This window comes from Aedes albopictus, chromosome 3 (assembly GCF_035046485.1).
Source record: "Aedes albopictus strain Foshan chromosome 3, AalbF5, whole genome shotgun sequence".
NCBI classification, from domain to species: Eukaryota; Metazoa; Arthropoda; class Insecta; order Diptera; family Culicidae; genus Aedes; species Aedes albopictus.
This window is the reverse complement of record NC_085138.1, coordinates 430,232,518-430,253,327: the sequence shown is the minus strand read 5'-3', so window position 1 is coordinate 430,253,327 and position 20,810 is coordinate 430,232,518. Positions and strand designations below refer to the sequence as shown.

Genomic DNA, 20,810 nt, shown 5'->3' with positions numbered 1-20,810 from the left:
ACTTGGCTTAAGGGTTATGAGGTCACACTGATTACAAATAGCATCATTTTGGCGTAATTACAATGCTTTCAATCGATAAAGGTGAAAGTTTGGAAGCTGATAAGCAGATTCAGTACCTGAATTATGATTCTGAGTCATTAGGCCGAAGAAGATTACACAGAATGGACGTTGAGCCGAACAATCATTGGGCTGAATAGATGTTAGATCAATAAGATAATAGGCCTCGAAAGATCTATAGAACATATCTCCCACAGAGTTAGCAATAAGATCGCCAATAGATAACTACAGTGCAACTTGAATGAACAGTAGCCTGGTACACGGTTTATATGGGAAAATACAAAAAAATGGAAAAACTCAAGCTCCTGTATATTTTTTGAGTTCCACTTTGGTTCCATATCAACTGTGCAAAATTTCAGATCGATCGGAAAAACTATATTTTAGCGCCCGCCGTTCTAAGACTTTCATACGATTTACTATGGGGAAATTTTTCTCTTGCAAAGAAAAATCGCTAGGAGTTACCCCTAGATCCCTAAAAATAAGTCAATGAATGATTTTCGTAGAAAACTTCACTACGTATCAGACCTCCGAAGACTGCAAACCGATGCGACGTTCGTGGAAAAAGTTATTAGGCCTCGCCCGATCGATAAAATGATGAGATTTTATTATTTATTGTTATTCCTTACATGTTAAACAGCGTTTGCACGCCATTCGGTTTTCGGTCAATAACTTTTTCTACGTGCTTTAGATCGCTTTGCGGTCCTCGGAAGATTGGTTCCTCGTGAAATTTCCAACAGAAATCATTCATTGATTTATTTTTAGGGGTTAAGGGGGAACCTGAGGCGATTTTTCTTTGAAAAAGAGATTTTCCCCATACCAATTCGTATGAAAACTTAAAATGGCTGGCGCTAAAATATAGTAACTCCGATCGAGCTGAAATTTTGCACAGTTGATATGGGGCCAAACAGGAACTTAAAAAGTATACAGGAGTAAAATGTCTTTTTGTGTCCCACGCTAATGAACAGCCCTTGTTTTAAAGAAGGATAAATCTCTAACGTCAGCAGTCTGGTCACCAAAAAAACTCACCAACAGTGTAACCCTAAAGAACATCCCATTTTTGAAAGAATGAAAAATCTCAGATATGTTAGCAGTTTAGTCACTAGCCAACATTTCTAACAGTAAACTTGAAAGAACAGCCTATTATCAAAAGAAGGTCAAATCTCCTATAGAGTTATCTATTTGATCATTAAAAACGACACACCACATGAACAGCATTTGAAGAAAAGAAGGTAAATGATACAAATTTAACAATTCAGTCGCCAAATAACAATGATACTGGAAAGAACAGACTTATTTTAAGGAAATCAAAATCTCTGAAAGAATTAGCAATATATTTGGCCTCATTTCCATTCGATCTAAAGACATTCGGCCGAATGACTTTTGGTCTGACGTTCAAAACTCTCAAGAACAGCTTACGAATCAAAGAAGATGAATCTTTGTCCAGAAAAGTAACAGATTTAGCATCAATTAGTATCGTAGAGCTGATGTGATTATGATTGCGCATGAATCGGTGATGGGCAGTAAAGTTTAGCAGAGAAAATAATGTGTTATTCCATTATTGTTTGCAAAGTATTAAATTCCGCGAAATGGTATTCCGCGAAACAGTACATTCCGCGAAAAGTCGTTCCGCGAAATGGTATTCGGCGAAAAGTCGTTCCGCGAAATGGTATTCGGCGAAATGATGCATTCCGCGAAATGTTACACCGCGAATAAAAATTCCGCGAAATGGTTTTCGGTGAAATGGTATACAACCCTTGCCGAAGTTAATATAGATGCTGCACCAAAATCAAATGATGTTCACCGATTGCAGAGTTCCTCGAGTTTGAAGACCTCTGAGCATACACCAACAGATGATCAACAACGTAGCCATTACATCAACTCACAGGAGCAACACGCCGTTTGTCCAGGTAAATTTGCTGGCAGTATATGTCTTGCCGAAGCTACCTATGATGCTGCACCCCATTCAAATGATGACGAACGATTTCAGGACCATTCGGCTGGCCACCAGCTTCCAGTTGAGCTACACCTAGCAAACAACCACGATGAGCGACGTACTGCTCGGGCAGGTAAATCTATGCATAGTATATGTCACGCCGAAGCATGGCAGGATACTACACACAGCTTAGGAGAAATCATTGGCTTTCAGGGAACAAATCTACACGTTTGTACCGATGGAGTGGACACCAGTCAAGCCGGTGCGTCAACCGTCCCCCCTGTCCCGCCCCCCTGTCCCGCCGCTATCTTCATCTGAGCATTCTATAAGCTTCTATTATCAGAATGTCAGAGGACTGCGAACGAATATTGAAGACTTTTATTTGGCTTTATTAGACGCTGAGTATGACGTTGTCGTACTGACGGAAACGTGGTTAAATCCGGTAATTCATTCGCCACAGTTGTTTGGACAACTGTACACCGTTTACCGCCACGACCGTGACCCGTCACGCAGTGGTAAGTCGAGAGGTGGTGGTGTCCTGATCGCTGTTACCAACAAGCTTGCTTCCAAACAAATCGATATCGCTCACATTGAAGGCATTGAACACTTATGGATCAGCATTGAAGTGACTGGAAATAAAACGTATGTCGGGGTCGTATATATACCGCCTGATGTGGCATCTGATTCCAGTACTATTGGAGGTTTCATTAACTCAATCGAGACAATCGTCAGCTCATCGGAACTACTAGATGCGCACATGGTTTCCCTCTTCTGCACATGGATTGACCGTGGACCCACAGCTTTCGACTGTTTCTAGGACCAGCGCTATCTTTCTGGATGGTTTTTCGATGCTCAACATGACACAGATCAATCCAAACAAAAATGGCTTCAATAGAACTCTTGATCTACTATTCGTGAGTCATGACATAGTGCTGAAATGTACTGTATGTGAACCAGCTGAACTGTTAACACGTGTAGACCTGCACCATCCACCCTTTGTGGTTGCTTTCCAGAGTTCACCTCTCACTCGCTTCAGGGATATTGCTGATGATACGTCGTTTGATTTCAAACGAACTGATTTCGCCGCTCTTAATCAAGCAATCACACTTTTCCATGTTTTACGATAGTGACCCCAAACTTTTGGCCGATACATCATATTGAGGGGTGCCCCCAAACTTTTGGTCGATGACATCAAGGATTAATTTACTTAATAACTTTTTTTTCTAGATTTTTTAGCTAAGTTCTGTAAAAAGCAGCTGAAAGCTAATAGAAAATGGGTCATATTACCGCTCTCATCTTGAAATTTGGTCGACCCAACTTCCAGCGACACTGCCGTAAGTTTATTTTCATTTTTTAGAAAATTTGGCAACTTTGGGTTAAGCTTACATACAAAATTTTTTAAAAAAGTTTCTTTTAAATCATGTTCAAAGTTTCTTCGACTTATTATCTTTTGAATGAAACCTAGGGTTTAGAAATCGGACGCAAATTGGCGGAGATATGGGCCTAAAAATATGACATGTTTTTGAGGGGGTGACCCCAAACTTTTGAACGGGAGTGTATATGGGGCATTTCAAATACGACGTCAATTATCCTCTCTTTCTGCATCCTCTACTGCGCTTTCTATGCTCTTCTTTTCTTGACTTTTCTTCCTTACTACGAAAAGCCTGCTTCACAGCAGAGCTTCAATGAGCGCTTCCACAAATGTTGGCTGAGATTTTTCTTAGTCGGTGACCGTTCTGGGCGGGTAGATCATGTGTCAGACGAGAATGGTGGAAGCTCGAACTTTCCAATTGTCTTCTTACAAGGAAAAATTACCCATTGATTGTAAGTTTATTGAATAGTTAAATGGAACAACACTATCACAATCTTGCTCACAATTCTTCGAGGGTTGGTCATATAATGTATGTATGTATGTATGTATGTATGTATGTATGTATGTATGTATGTATGTATGTATGTATGTATTGCAGCTCCATCCTTCCTATGACATTGAGATACTCAATGTAATAAAAAAAAGAAAAAGAAACAGACTTAAATATTTGATATATACAACTAATTCATCGCTAATGCTGATAGACTGTGATAATATAATAGCACAGACGGGGATAGTAATGTAGACATATTCAATTATAGAAAGTAAATCAAACGAAGTAAAAAAAAAAGATTGAGTAATTAATTAAGTAAAAGTTCAGGATTAGCACAATTGGTTTGGTAGTCATGGATAACGGGGAAGGAAGGAGTTGAATATACAGTAGAACAATTTTCTATTTAGCTTCTCTTCTAATCAGTAGACGAAGTTTTGAATGACCCTAGAATGGACAGGTATACACAATGTAGATAATTAACATTGCATACAATTTTAAAACACATTTAGGTGGAAAACATACTGACTGAACTGAACGTCCCTTGACATATAACAAATAGAGTACTACAAGCGTTGACAGCAGAGCGAACGAGCATACAGTGGGAAGGAGTCAGGACGGAGGAACGGAGCAAAGGCAAAGGAATTAAACAGGGTTGCCCATTATCACCCTACATTTTTACGCTGATCATCCAGAAAGTTTTGAATGAGGTTAAGAAGAAACACCCTAATATTAACCTATTGGAACTTAATAACGGAAAGCTGCCAGTGATTCTAGCTTTTGCAGATGATTTGCTGATTATTGCCAGAACAACAAATGAGATTGAAATAATTATGAAGACACTAAAGATGGAGTTAAAGAAAGTAGGTCTAGAAATTAATGCTAGTAAAAGTGAAATACTAATCAGAGAACCTCAAAGTGATAGGAATATCCCTGAAAAAATCAAAATTGATGGAGAAGAGTATAAAGTTGTGAAAAATATGAAGTACTTAGGGACCTTTCTGACAGAATCGTTAGACAGACCACAAACGACAAGAAAGCGATGAAAGTTGGCTGTAGGGAGCAGTAAAATTATTGTTGAATTTTTAAGGCGATACAAACCGCCTTGGAAATTGGCGAGATTAATATATAAAACGGTAATATCTCAAGGCCATAACATACGGTTTGAAAGCGGCAGCTCTTGTAAAAAGAAACAGAAAATAGATTAGTAAATACGAAATGCAAATTTTAAAAGAAATGATCAGGTACTGTAGAGATAGGCCAAGAGGAAGAGTAAAACTGTCAAGATTGCTAGAGGGGAAGACTGCGGTAAAGAAGATTAGGGTAATGAGAATTAACTACTGGGGTCATATTCAAAGAAGACCTCCTGGTCACCCACTGAAAATTGCACAACAAATAAAATACGAGAAAAAGAAAAGGGGAAGACCGTTTAAAACGTGGAACGATTCAGTCATAGAGGATAAACAAATGATTCAAGGAATATCAGAAGAAGAGTGGATAGAATTAGCAAAGGATAAAGAAAAATTAAAAGGAAAGGCAGAAGAAATATATAGAATTGAGGGCAGTGAGGAGGAATCCGAATCAGAGGTAGAGTAATAAATAAATAATGTAAATATGTAAGTAAATGAACTTGTAAATGAATAAACTTGGAATAATCTGGAATTGAATGTAAAAATAATTAAAAACAAAAATAAATTCATATAAATCGGGAGGAGAAACATATGAATTGGTGTGAAGAATTGAGAACGAGAGAAGATAATGGTGTGGGGAAGTAGAGTGCAATAATCTACACAAATTCACCTAATTGAGAAAAAAAACAGATAAGAATAAGAGTATAATTATACTAAAATACCCCACAGATGTTTAAAAATGATACTTTCTCTCCACAGAAATAATGAATCAACCCAACTGGCAAAGAAGAATCAATGAGAACTGGTAAGATCGTTTCATATACACCGCCTTTAAAACCAACTAAATACGCGCCAGAATCAGAAATGGTTTTTTGATTCAGGAAGTATGATCTCATCTCAGATATTCATTTGATATGTGGATGATAGGGCCCATATAGCCGAGGCGGTAAACGCACGGGTATTCAGCATGACCATGCTGAGGGTGACGGGTTCGATTCCCGGTCGGTCCAGGATCTTTTCGTAAAGAAAATTTCCTTGACTTCCTTGGGCATAGAGTATCTTCGTGCCTGCCACACGATATACGCATGCAAAATGGTCATTGGCAGAGGAAGCTCTCAGTTAATAACTGTGGAAGTGCTCATAGAACACTAAGCTGAGAAGCAGGCTTTGTCCCAATGAGGACGTTACGCCAAGAAGAGGAGAGAGAGGATGTGGATGATATCATGCGGGGCTTATTGTACATGAAAATGACCTCAGAATGCACGTGTAGGAACAGGCATTCTCGAAATGGGTTGTTGGATTTGCAATAGAGCTATCACCTTCCATCTCCCGGATTAAAGTTGTTTACATATGTTTGATAGTAAAAATATGAAAAAAAAAAAAACACAAATGTGTAAACAAATTTCTTCCATAAAAGCACTGCCGGTCAGTGGGAGACGGATTGTACACACACACACACACACACACATCTATCTCCGCCAATTGGATTATTTTTTATTCAATTTCTCGATTTTACTAAGGATACATTCCACGCACTGAGTAAAAAGTGATAGTTCAGGCTCGCCGGTCGAAAAAAAATCTGAGTTGAGTTCCCACATGTGTGTATGTTTAAGGTTCACGCGCAAATGGCATTCTGGCTACTAGAGATTACAAGTGGTAGTCGGCAAATTTCAAGTACATAGGGTATGTGTGCCATCAGTAATCTCATGCTCCCATATTCATCCTATTCGAAAACAAGCGATTACGGCACCGATTGACTCCGTCCTTTTTGTTTTCATGGGTGCTCACTTCTAACAAAAAATACAAAAATAAGAAAAAAAAACAAACAGCGCTTCAATCCTTTGTTTTTCGTGGGATGAAAATGGGAGCCACATGCTTAATAAGGGAACCAATATCCTATCTGTCAAAGGATAAAAGGATAAGCATAACAGAGCGGAATTAAGAGGTATAAAACTGATTCTATGACGAATCGTTTATAAAGTTAACGTGTGATCCTCAAGACTACTGAGATTATTGTTCTTCTTCTTCTTAACGCAACGTCTCAAGCGTGACAATGCCTGATTTTCAGCTAAGTGTTCTATGAGCACTTTCACAATTGTTTGATTGATTGACAAATCTTATCAAAGAGACTTTCAGCCCTACTTCCACAATTATTTACTGAGTGACAATTATAAACTCTGCCAATGACAATTTTGTATGTGTATATCGTGTAGCTGGTACGAAGATACTGTGAAAGCCCAACGAAGTCAAGGATATTTCCATTTCGAAAAGTTCCTGGACCGACCAGGAATCGAACCCCTCAGCCTCAGGATTACTTACTTACCGATCAGGCTAAGGCCGGGGTAACCTCTGCTGTACATAGTAGCCGTCTCCATTCCACTCGGTCCATGGCTGTTTGACTCCAGTTCCGCACTCTGCGTAGGGTCCGCAGATCGTTCTCCACTTGGTCGACCCACCTAGTTCGCTGCGCATCACGCCTTTTTGTACCGGTCGGATGACTCTCGAGAACCAGGTTTAGTTTAGTCGACATCCTGTGGTGCGGACGATGGTTGGTACTCTCAGCAGCTGATGCAGCTCGTGGTTCATTCTTCTCCAAGTCCCGTCTTCCATCTGCACCCTGCCGTAGATGGCACGCAACACCTTCCGTTCGAAAACTCAAAGGGCGCGTTGGTCCTCTGCACGTAGGGTCCATGTTTCGTGCCCATAGAGGACGACCGGTCTAATCAACGTTTTGTTGATAGTTAACTTCGTTTTCCGGCGAACTTTATCCGATCGTAGAGTTCTGCGGAGTCCAAAGTAAGCACGATTTCCTGCCACAATGCGCCTCTGAATTTCTCTGCTGGTGTCGTTGTCGTCGGTCACCAGTGAGCCCAAGTACACGAATTCTTCAACCGCCTCGATTTCATCACCGTCGATATGAATTCGGGGTGGCGGGCGCGGTGATTCCTCCCTGGAGCCCTTTGCCATCATGTACTTTGTCTTCGACACATTAATGACTAATCCGATTCGCCTGGCTTCACTCTTTAGTCGGATGTACGTTTCCGCCATCGTCTCAAATTTACGAGCAATAATATCAATATCATCGGCGAAACCAAGCAGCTGAACGGATTTCGTGAGAATCGTCCCACTCGTGTTTATCCCCGCTCTTCTTATTACACCCTCCAAAGCAATGTTGAACAGCAAGCACGAAAGACCATCACCTTGCCGTAACCCTCTGCGAGATTCGAAGGGACTCGAGAGTGTCCCTGATACTCGAACTACGCACATCATTCGATCCATCGTCGCCTTGATCAATCGTATCAGTTTATCCGGGAATCCGTATTCGTGCATAATCTGCCATAGCTGTCTCGATCGATTGCATCATACGCCGATTTGAAATCGAAGAACTAGTGATGTGTGGGCATACTTTGTATTCGCGGCATTTCTGCAACACCTGGCGGATGGCGAACATATGGTCCGTTGTAGCGCGTTCACCCATAAAACCAGCCTGATGTTGCCCCACTAACTCTCTTGCAATCGGTGATAGACGGCGGCATAAAATTTGAAGAGAGTATCTTGTAGGCAGCGCTCAGTAATGTGATCGCGTGGTAGTTCCCGCAATCCAACTTGTCGTCCTTTTTGTAGATGGGACACACGATACCTTCCATCCATTCCTCCGGTAATACTTCCTCCTCCCAAATCTTGATAATGACCCAGTGTAGTGCTCTCACCAGTGCTTCTCCGCCGTATTTAAGAAGCTCGTTTGGCAGTTGATCTGCTCCAGCGGCTTTGTTATTTTTCAACCGGCCAACCTCCTCCTCAATCTCTTGGAGGTCAGGGGCCGGAAGTCTTTCGTCCTGTGCACATACTCCTAGATATGTTACCACGCCACCTTCGCTGCCGTGTGCGGCATAGTTGTCCCATGTTCTATGGAAATTCCTATTAACATGGGACAACTATGCTGCAAACGGCAGTTCGGTACTTGCAACGTCGCCATTGAGGTGCTCAGCATGGTTTTGCTGAATACCCGTGCGCTTACCGCAACGGTTATATTGGCCCTTTAGAACACGAAGCTCTTCTTCACATATTTGCTCAAACCGGAAAAGCATTGTAAAATCAGTGTGGCTTTTTATAACACAATATATGCCTAAACTACCCCCAAGGGAGTCGTTGTCCCAGTGGCATTCAACTTCCGATAGCAACACCCACATCTGAGAATACGCCACCAAAAACGCTCACTAATGCCTATGGCAAACATCGCTCAACTCTTCTTTACACTAAACTAAACTTGTCTCATTTACATTCGAACACAATCCAATCACCGATGGATCTGGCATCTCAAGCGACGAAAGAACTCCCATTTGGGCATTAATTATTCCTGTCGATCTGCGGTTCTCAACAACGTTCAAATAACCCAAAGATTGAGAAAACACACCTCCGAAAAAGCAAACACGTATCCGTTCGTAAACCGAAAGCCGATGTTAATTGATTTGTAATTTACGACATTGCACCAACATTCTAATTAAGCCCCTGAGATGGAATTCAAGCATAAGCATCGAAACAGCGGAGAAACAAACTTTCTCGGTCTCCCATGGCCATCACTTCCGCTGATCGGTTGTGGACACAACCACTAACCAGCAACAATGTGACGTGAGGAATACCTTTAAGTCAGCTTCTGAAGTGTGCACGTGCGACAAACAACCACATTAATATAATGCCCGTAGATACGATACGAGGAAAAAAAATCTGAATTTGGGTAGCCCACAGCGTTTCCGAATAGTGATTTGTTGCCATTTAATTACTTTCGACGAAATTGATCAGACGTTGCTCGCCCAGCCCAACAACCAAATCGACACTCGTGCGTGCGTTCTCTCGAAATGATCAGAAGGAAATTTATCGCTCCAAATGAAAGTAAATATTTGATGAGTCGTTCCGATCCACCGCAGCAACAGCCACAGCCACTGGCAGCTTGTAACAGCTGTGGTTTGTGTCAATCGATTTCCTCGTAAAAAACTCTTTCGTTCGTTTGAACACGATGACTATCTGACAACGATTTGTTGAAGGATTTGTCAAACCTGACGCTATCTGCTTCGGAGCCACTCCAGCCAAAGGACGCGACCATCAGCCATCAGAATCGGTGAAAGACCAATAATTTCAGGTCCGATGATTAGATAAGTTAAACAAATAATAAATCTTTTCCGATTACCTCCGATGGGCCTGGTTGTTGGAAGCCCAGAGAGAGAAAAGCCAAAGCAAACAGAGCAACGTGCGTTTGGGCGAAAGTCTAATCGGTACTTGAGCATTCCCGGAACGTACAAACCAATTATTATGCAAGAACACGCACTCGGCCAGAACTCTCATAATTCAATGCTCCTGGCGGTGCGGTGGCGTGGTACGCCAACCATCATCGGGCAACAAGAACAGAACCAAATAGTACCTAGTGTCTGTCTGTTTCGGGATTACATTTTGGTTGGCGTGTGCATGCCAGTTACCTACCGGAGAGAGGCAGGGTTTTTTTTTCGGTTGAAATAGGAAAAAATGACTTCTGCGTTTGCTCGTTCCGTACTTCATAAATCAGACAGAAAAAAAGATAGCAGTTTAACTCGTGCACTTCAACATGTGCGTTCTGGATTTGGATAGGTTGGTTGAATGAATATGGTGATGCAAGAGGTAGGCCAAGTGCATTTACCTATATGATATGCTCAAACCTGACCCCGTCATGGACCCCTTAGTAGGGGAACAAAGCCCAAAATGCCAAGATGGGGTAAAATGGCCCAACATATAAAATCATTCCTCGATGTGATTTGACTTTTACTATAGGTGAATGGTGTCAAGATATGTTTACATAAAACATTCTTCTAGAGGCCAGGCCGCCATACCCATGGAAAATCTTTCGATTTCCCAATGAAAACAGGCAACTTCCGGTTTTTCGTGCTTGCAATTAAGGTTTTCGGGTGATTTTATCACCAGCCATGTGTTTCCAAGGAGATTGAGGCACCCATGGAGGCGCATGGTTGTTGATGTCTACGCTTTTCATGTTAGGGGTCATTCAAATATGACGACCATCCTTTAGCGGGGAGAGGGTTGACACTCCATGTATTGAGCATAAAAAAAAGCGGACCAGAGGAGCAAAGGGAGTCAGAAATACCCTAAAAATGATGGACGTATTTTTTGAACGTTTTCATGAAGTGGCATCTTACCCCATGGCAGATGGCCTTTTTGCACCACTTCCGTTTTACGAACCAGTTTTGGAAATCGCAATAAATCGATGAAAATGCATTAGTTTAGTGAATATTTTTGCTGATGTATCGAGCAAATATTGTCTAGTTGCTGTTAACACTTTGAAAGCCTAGAAAATGAACCTATTTATCATTGAAAACGATGAAAGTTTGAAAAATGGCATCTTACCCCACTTGACCCTATCTGCACAACTGCTGCATCAATTATTCTGCAATATATGGGAAACCACGACATTTCCGGTAGACTGGATGCACGGCGTCTTAGTAAAAGTGCCTAAGAAGGGTGACCTGATTGTGTGCGATAATTGGCGGGGTGTCATGTTGCTGTGCTTCATTCTCAAAGTACTCTGCAAAGTGATCCTTAACCGGATACAGGAGAAGATTGACGCAACTCTCCAGTCGGCAGCAAGCAGAATTCCGTGCCGGACGATCTTGTGTGGACCATTTATCACACTCTCTATCATCTTGGAGCAAATCAATGAAATCCAAGATTCTCTCTACCTGGTGTTCATTGATAACGGAAAAGCTTTCGACCGTATTAATCACGAAAGTTTGTGGGAAGCTCTTAGGCGCAAGGGTGTCTCTGAGAAAATCATCGATCTCATTGAAGCACAGTAAAGGGCATTTTCGTGCAGAGTACTGCACAACGATGCGATGTCTCGTCCGATCCAATTCGGGTCGTTGCTGGAGTGAGGCTTGGCTGTTCGAGCCCGTATGAAGTTGATCATCAATATTAACTTATTTTCTCGATCAGCCTAGATAGCTGTGTAGTGTCGATAGCGATTGTCTCAATTGGCTGAGAATAACACTACGGACCGCCTGTTCCGGTGGTAAGAGTCCACCAACAGGTGACCCCTAATTCATGGTGTGATGCGACTTCATGCTTACCGTGCCTAGGAATGAATGGCTAGGGGGGTTTTAATTAAAACCTAACCGCAAACGGAGCCTGTGGAGTACCAGAGCGCCCTCCACAGCATGTTGCCCTTACTGCGCTAGCTGGAGCAATGGTGCAGTGGACTTTGTGTTTCTCCGAGACAATCGGCTGCCCTTCTTTAGTGTCACTTGAGGCTAAATAAGGGCGGGATTATGAAGATGTTGTTAATTAGTTTAAATTTTTACCTATATGGTTTCGCATTATGCGATTTACACAGTGTATTCTGTGTATCCTCGCCTTTGGCGTTTTCCAATCGATACCGATTCGGTTTTGTTGTTGCGAAGAGTTTAATCTTGCCTAGTTTGTGTAGTGGCTACGGTTAGGATAGCTCAGATCAATCTTCAGCATAAAAGAACTGCAACAATCAATCTTTGCAGACTTATGCAAAATGGTTCAGCCCAAGTGGCCTTGTTCCAAGAACCTTACTTCCGTAAGGGGAATTTCTATCTAGGAAACCTTGTAAACCCGGTGTTTGCTACTTTCAGTAAACATGAAATAGCAAACTCGCGTGTCATGTCTCGAGCCTGTGTGCTTGTCAACAACGCAATAGTTGCTACACTCATCTCTGAACTAACCACCAGAGATGTATGTGCTATCACAATTGATGTATCTGTTGGAAACCTCAATAGGAAATACGTCTATTGTTCGGTTTATTTACCGCATGATGAACCATCCCCTACGGATGCTTTCAAACAAGTCATCGCATACTGTACTTCAAAAGGCCTTCCGCTAATTGTTGGCAGTGATGCCAATGCTCACCATATCATCTGAGGCAGCTCAGACATTAACTTGAGAGGCTCCAGTTTGATGGAGTACTTAAGTAGTAGAGTAAGGTGGGGCAAAAGTTCGACCCTAGTTGAAAATTCAATTATTTTCAAGAAATCGAAGCAGATCAAAATAAATGAATACCGTGTGGTGATTCTACCATCCATGAGCTAAAATTTTGCTGAACAAAGTTACGCCAAATGTCTTTTCAATTTTGAGTTACAACACTTTTTGTATGTGTGTGTCTAATTCGAACCCTTGCCCCACCACTGGGGCAAAAGTTCGAATCTAGTGTTTGTGGTATTCCGCTATCCGTAGCACACTATTTCGACACTTTGGTAATTGTAATACCTAAAACCAATAAATATTTGATGTTGGAATTTGAATACACTTTAAAGTTCGATCTGGATTTTACCCAAATCAGAATTAAATTTACTTTACCAAAAATTAGTAGTTTTCCGCCAAATTCAGATAAAACAAGGTTTTTGTTCTACTTCGATCGAATTTTTTCACTAATTCCATCATTTTTAGAGATAATATGTACATTTTGCAGAATTTTAGGGTTTTACCCAAAGTTGCCACATGACTCGAACTCTTGCCCCACAATTCGAACTTTTGCCCCACTATGTGTAAAATATGATTTCCAAAACTTTTTTGAAAAAAATTATACATGCTAAAGCATCTTCAAAATATACCTAGTTACGCCCCAAAATAAAATATCGAATTCGATTTCATTACAATTCCATTCCATGCGTCGGAAGGACCATCGCATATTACAATTTTTTGATCAAAAACCAACATTTTGTCATAACTTTTCGAAATATTGATCAATTTTCATAATTTTTGGAGTGAAAGACTCTTTTCCAAAAAGGCATCGAACAACCTTGACACCCGAAAGACATCATTTGAATTAAGCTCAAAAACTTCAAAAGAAACTCTTGCCCCACTTGAACTTTTGCCCCACTTTACTCTACAGATCTTGCATTACTTAACATAGGCAACCGCCCAACCTTCATGGTATCTGCTAGAGAGGAAGTGTTAGACATAACGCTTTGTTCTAGTAGAATTAGTCACGAGCTGACCAATTGGCATATGTCAGATGAAGAATCTTTATCTGACCATCGCTACATCTTTTTTGAACATTTAAATGTTACTTCGCAAACATTGCGTTTCAGGAATCCCCGATCAACAAACTGGGATCTCTACTGATTTGGTTGCGGCCAAATTTCATGGATACTCACCGTCCATTGACACTCCAAGTGATTTAGATGATGCCGTTGATACTACAACGACCTTCATCATGGAAGCTTTTGAAAAAGCATGCCCTCTACGGTCTGTGAAGATCACAAGAGGAACACCTTGGTGGAACTCTGATCTGGCGAAACTCAGGAAACAATATAGAAAGAGTTGGAACAGCCGACGTTCGGTTGGTACGGAGGCTTTCAGGTCGGCTCGCAAGGCCTACAGGAAAGCTCTCCGGTCTGCTGAACGATCCGGCTGGAAAAACCTTTGTAAAAATGTTTCCAGTTTGAGTGAAGTCAGTCGGTTAGATAAAATCCTTGCGAAATCTAAGGATTTCCGAGTGAACGAACTTCGGTTGCCAAATGGTGATCTGACTTCCTCTGATGAGGAAGTTCTGGAATGCTTATTCAGCACACACTTCCCTGGATGTGTAGATATTACATCTTCGGATGAACCTGATGTCTTTTCTTGTAGTTACGATTCCCTGGCTTCGGCTCGGAGTATTGTAACTATAGAATCGATTGAGTGGACACTTATTAGCTTTGCTCCTTTCAAATCTCCTGGGGCAGATGGGATTTATCCTATTTTGCTTCAGAAGGGAATTGATTATTTCGAACATGTTTTGAAAAAAATACTTGTTTGCAGTTTTGCTACAGGGTATATTCCCAAATCTTGGCGGGATATTACTGTAAAGTTTATTCCGAAAGTGGGTCGTGCGTCGTATGAAAAAGCAAAGAGTTTCAGACCTCTTTTCATCTGAAATGCTTAGAACGCATTGTGGATCATCACATCCGTGTTGTTCATCTGGCCAACGTGCCTCTTCATGCGAACGTACATGCCTACCAATCTGGTAAGTCTACTGTGACTCTTTTACACAAGGTTGTTTACGATATCGAGAAAGAATTTGCTCAAAAGTAATCTTGTTTGGGTATTTTCTTAGATATCGAGGGTGCCTTTGACAATGTGCCTTTCGATGCCATATTGGAAGCCGCACGGAGTCATGGTATATCTCCAATGATTTCCAATTGGATTCACCAAATGCTTAGTTGGTATGTGTATCACCACCCTTTTCGACCTGATGCAAAGCGCCCTTCAAGTAGTGGAAGGTTGTCCCCAATATGGCCTTTCGGTTAATCCGAGTAAAACATCTATTGTTCTTTTTACGGAAAGGCGAAACCGTAATGGCGTTCGACTTTTGCGTCTCTTTGATTCTGAAATCGATGTGACTGAACAGCAAGCATGGGAAAACTCATTCGCTCACCCGAATACCGGCGATGCAAAATAGCAAAAAGAACGCCAACAACCCAATACTGAGTGAGAGCACGGCGCACTAAGAACGAAGGCAACACGAACGGCTCGCCACCGACGCCACCGAAGCGTATCAGGAGAGAAACAAATAGAGTGCGAAATGAATCAGCTTGCATCGGTGTATCCGAAAAAAAAGTTCGCTCTCTCAACTACCGAGTGGCATTCAGCTGATTGAATCAAAACGCACTCACTGATTCAATTCCCAGTACTGAATGCTTCCACTGAACGCTAAATGAACGTTCCAACATGAATGCTCTCGCACCCGACTCAGAACGCAAACATTCGTTCAATCTTGGTTCGTTCGTCTTCGGCACTCAGATTCGGTAGCGATTCATTTGGCCGTCGTTGCTTGCGACGGCCGGTGCTCGGCGATCAGAAAGAATGGGCAACACAGCGCAACATTTTTTTGTCTCAAGAGCAAACTTATGTGTCTCCGGAGGATTTTGGGCCGCTGAACCCAGAGTAGTATATTAAGGGTACCAAGACAGACGTGTCTGGTCAGGTATGCGTGAGTTATTTTTCGTTAGCTTCACCCGAAAAGACCCGAAGCTGAACCGAAATTTCTTATGGCAGATCCAATCAGCTGTTCTTGGTATTTTTTCAAATATTGAAACATCACAGAAAAGTAGCAAATACCGTTGATATTTGCTACCAGATCGCATCAGGTGGATGCCTGTTAGTCATTGCCTCATGATTTCCTGCTTTATTTTCACTTTTGGAGGAATTTTGTGTTTTATGGTGCAAAAAGTTTCCATAAAAAATTTCAATCATGAACAGTAATGAACAGTTTTCCATAAGAAATTTCAAAAGTTCACCGAGCAACGGGAAAATTCACCGAGCGTCGGCAGCGCGCCGGACCACGCATTTGCTCACCCTTAATATACCTCCCTGCGCTGAACCCAAATCCGGACTCAGATTTGCTCTAACACGTCACAATTTTGAGCTATACCTCAATTTATAGGGCAAAATATGCGATTTTGGGCTTTTTTGGCTGCAAGCCATTAAGCTTGGAAATATTTTTTTAAGCAATCAAAGGGTTAATTGGTCAATCAACATCTAAATTAACGACTCATGCAAAATATTTCGTTTTACCTAATCAAATTTCATAGATTTAAGCATTTTATGTTAGTATGAAAACTTGCATGCAACTTTTGGAGGGTGACTTGGATGGGAAATGTCCTACCTAACATAAATCGCTTAAAACTATCAAATCCGACTTGGTAAAACGGAATATTTTGCATGAGTCGTTGATTTAGATGTTAATTGACCAATTAACCTTTTGATTGCTTAAAAAATATTTCCTTGCTTAATGGCTTGCAGTTAAAAAAGCCCAAAATCGCATATTTTGTCCTTTAAATTGGGGTATAACTCAAAATTGTGACGTGTTAGAGCAAATCTGAGCCCGGATTCGGATTCAGCGGCCCAAAATCCTTCGGAGACACATAAATTTGCTTTTGAGACAGACAAAAAGTTATTTTTTGTTACGCTGTGCATGAAAGTGGAAAGATTTTGCTTGGCTGGGGGAGAAGCACACTCGCATCAGATTGTGCGTGGATGTGAGTGAGGGATACGCAATAATTGAATGATTTTTTCCCATCCTTGCTGAACAGGAAAAGTACGTTGGAGTCATTCTTGATTCCAAGCTTTCCTGGACACCTCACATTGAGTTCAGAATCAAGAAAGCTTGTATGGCCTTCGGGCAATGCCGGCGAACCTTTGGTACAACTTGGGGTCTTAAACCCAAGTATATCAAATGGATCTACACAACTGTTGTTCGGCCAATATTGGCCTATGGATGTCTTGTGTGGTGGCAAAAGGGCGAAATAAGAACGATCCAATCAAAGTTAGGCCATCTGAAAAGGATGTGCTTAATGGCGATGTCTGGAGCGTTCTCTTCACCTCCCACGGCAGCGCTCGAAGTTCTCTTTGACGTTGCCCCACTACACATTCATCTCAAACAAGAAGCACTTTCTTGCACTTACCGTCTACGGGTACTCGGTTTACTAGAGGAAACTCCTGTGAACCGTAGTTCAACACACACCTCGTTGTTTCCACTTTTGGTGAATTGGGACAACGTTGTCCTTGCTCCAAGTGATCTTACAATTGCTTGTAATTTTGTATATAGGACATTTTCCACAAAATTCCCTTCCCGGGAAGAGTGGACATCTGGATATCTGGAAAGAAGTATTTCAGATAGCATCGTATGTTACACTGATGGCTCCCTTCTCGAAGGTAGGGCAGGTGCTGGTGTTTATTCTCCTGAGCTTAGGCTGTATCTGTCTTACTCACTTGGTAGACACAGCACTGTTATTCAGGCCGAAATCTTTGCTCTTATGTGCGGAGTACAATCGAAATGGGCAAATTAATATACTTCTGTTCAGATAGCCAGGCTGCTATTAAAGCACTTGCTTCAGCCAGCTGCAGGTCGAATATAGTTATCGCTTGTCGAACTCAAATCGAGGAGCTGAATTCAGCAAACGCTGTTCACCTTGTATGGGTGCTTCTTCCTTCGCTGGAAACTTCATTGGCCCTGAGCCTGCTATTCCGATATCGAAGCGTTGGGTAAAGCTTCAGATTCACACCTGGGCTGCTACTCAACACAGACAATACTGGAATAGTTTGGAGCAAGGTTTGGAGTCATGTCGTCAAACCAAATTGTATTGTACTGAGCCATCTCCAAGGGTGGCGAAGTATCCTTCAAATCTGTCAAAGCAGAATTGCAGCATTCTGGTCAAAGCACTGCCTGGCCACTGCCGACTCAGCTATCACATGGCGAATATTTAGCAAGCTGATTCATTTGCATGTGATAGCTGCGTTTCCGAGTATTCGGTAAACACTTATTAAGTGAAACTGACTTCACTGACCTGAATATTCAGGATATTCTGTTGTTCTTAACCCGCTGTGGTAAAGAGCTATAGGCTCTCTTTCGCTTTATGCGTTATTACAGTGCCCTTTTGAGGCGCCCTTATTTTGGCAATATCACAAATGTCCCAAATGGAGGATAACGTGCCTCTGGAGCCGGCTTTCTGATACTTTGTTACGTTTATATTTATGTGACGGTTTCAATGGCCCTGTAGACAATATAAACAAAAATATCGACCTAACTATGTTCAAGTTTTCCAATAAAACCTTCCAATTGCTCCACCGTTCCTCGCAATAACGCCCGCCATTGAGTCAACCGCCGCTTTAAAGCAATTGCTTCACTGCGCTTCAACCGGTTCGACGCGTCGCCTAATTCTTCTTCACGGGAAAGTGACAGCTGTCATGGAAAAGAAAAAGAGGCCGACGGGGGGAAAAAGTGGATTGGACGCTATAAAGGCGGCAACGGAAGCAAGTTGAGCTCTCTTGGAAAGTGGTGAACACCGATAACCGACGGAGGATCAAGAAGCCACCGGTCCCGCCGCGCAAAACGTAGTTACGGTCGTGACCGTGGTTAGTGCCTCGCGAAGATGGAGAGTGTGAGAGTGAGAGTGTGAGTGTGAGAGTGTGGCGAAAGAAACGGAGGACGATTCTGCCACGAGGGGAGGCGAAGAACGACGGCCAGGTGAATGCAACAGGGTGCGTTCTTTCCATGCCGATGCAGCGGATGCCAGTGAAGATCAAGGCCGAAAATCAGTGCCGCTACGTCGCTTCTGGTCACTATGCGAATCCCGGCGAAGATTGGAATCACATCAGGAACGAGGTTATGGAGAAGACCGTCGAAGATCAAGGCCGCAAGTCAGCACCGAGGGGTTCCCTGAAGGCCGCCACGTCGCTGCTGGTTACCAGGCGAGACGCGGAATTCCGCCGAGGGCTGGATTCACATCCAGTGCGAGGTTATGGAGCAATTGTTCAAGGTAATCGAAGATTGTAAAAGGAAGAGGATAGGGAAAGATCAGGAGCAGGGCTAGCAAAGGTTTTCTGTGAATAAAAATGTGACAAACTTGTGAAGAAAAGTTTTATTTGGGAAATTCGCCATTCATAGAGAGTGACTCCATAATAATTGTAACAACTTGAAAGGACATTTTCGTGCAGAGTACTGCACAACGGTGCGGTGCCTTGTCCGATCCAATTCGGGTCGTTGCTGGAGTGAGGTAAGGATGTATACTAAGTATCATCGCTATTGTCCTCATCGTAATCGACGAGATCCTGGTAGGTGCGATTGCTCGTGAACCAAATCGTGGGTTACTGTGACAGCCCATTACCATGGAGCACCTGAAGGTTGATGACGTTACTCTCCTAGTTCAACGGCGCTCTGATATGCAAGGTAAGCTCGATGATCTTTCCGATCGCTCCTTGGCGGTCAACAAGACCAAATCGTTGGAAGTAAACACGGTCAACCCTTCCAGCTTTGCGGAGGCTGAGCAAACAGTAGGGAATGTTGAAAGCTTCCAATCGCTTGGTAAGCAAATGAAGGCCGATGGCGGCACCAAGATCGACATAGGTGCACGGATCAAGAAGACGAGAGTTATTGGAAAAAAATAAGATAAGTCGACGCACCGAAATCCGAATTTAAAACTCGAACGTTAAATCTGTGCTGCTGTACGTCAGTGAAACTTAGTGTGTATCAGTGGAGAACACTCAACGGCTGCAGGTCTTCATCACTAGATGCCTGCGGTGCATTGTGGATTGGTTCCCAAACGTGGAACTCCATCGTCGATGGTATCAAAAGCCGATAGCGACAGAGCGAAAATATAGGTGGGTCGGCCACACTCTACGCAGGGGCGGGGACGAAATCTACAAACAAGCGTTAGACTGGAACCCAGCAGGACATCGCAGCAGTGGAAAACCTAGAAGCTCATGGCGGCGCAGCCTCAACAACGAAATCAAGCAAGTCAACAGAAATTTGACCTGGCCACAGGTCAAGGCGATGGCTGGCAATCGCCCAGGATGGAGATCTTTCAATTAGGCCCTCTGCACTACCATTGATGCTCAGGACTAAAAGCAAATAAGTTATCTTGACGACTGGATAAGACCACTGGTCGTACCATTTCTGCTCGTTATCTGTTGCTAGAGTAACGAATATAAACACTTTTTCATACTAACAAACGAAATAGTCAAAACAGGATCTTCAAGTTATTTTTATTAATTTAAAATAATGTCTAAAGTGAATCCCCTGTGTCGAGTAGAAACAGTTCCTCCAATCAGTCAGCGTGATACAACCCTTGACCTACATTACAAATTGTGCAGCATGGTGCTGACAGCTGCTCTGAACAGAACACACACATTACACCATCTGACCGAATGAAAGTTACCTATAATAAATCACCTATCGCTGCTCGACGTGGTGCCTGTAGCTCAAAATTTGTGGCACACTTCCGTCATTTTGCTTGCCAATATGAAGCATGGTAGTTCGTGTGTTTAAAGTATTAAACATTTCAC

General features: G+C 42.3%; 1 protein-coding gene across 1 annotated transcript in view; it reads right to left on the bottom strand.

Moving 5' to 3' along the window:
- The window catches only part of LOC109621475 (protein commissureless 2 homolog), a 96,649-nt gene that overhangs the window by 2,821 nt on the left and 73,018 nt on the right, over positions 1 to 20,810 (bottom strand). The gene's annotated exons all lie outside the window — the stretch shown is intronic.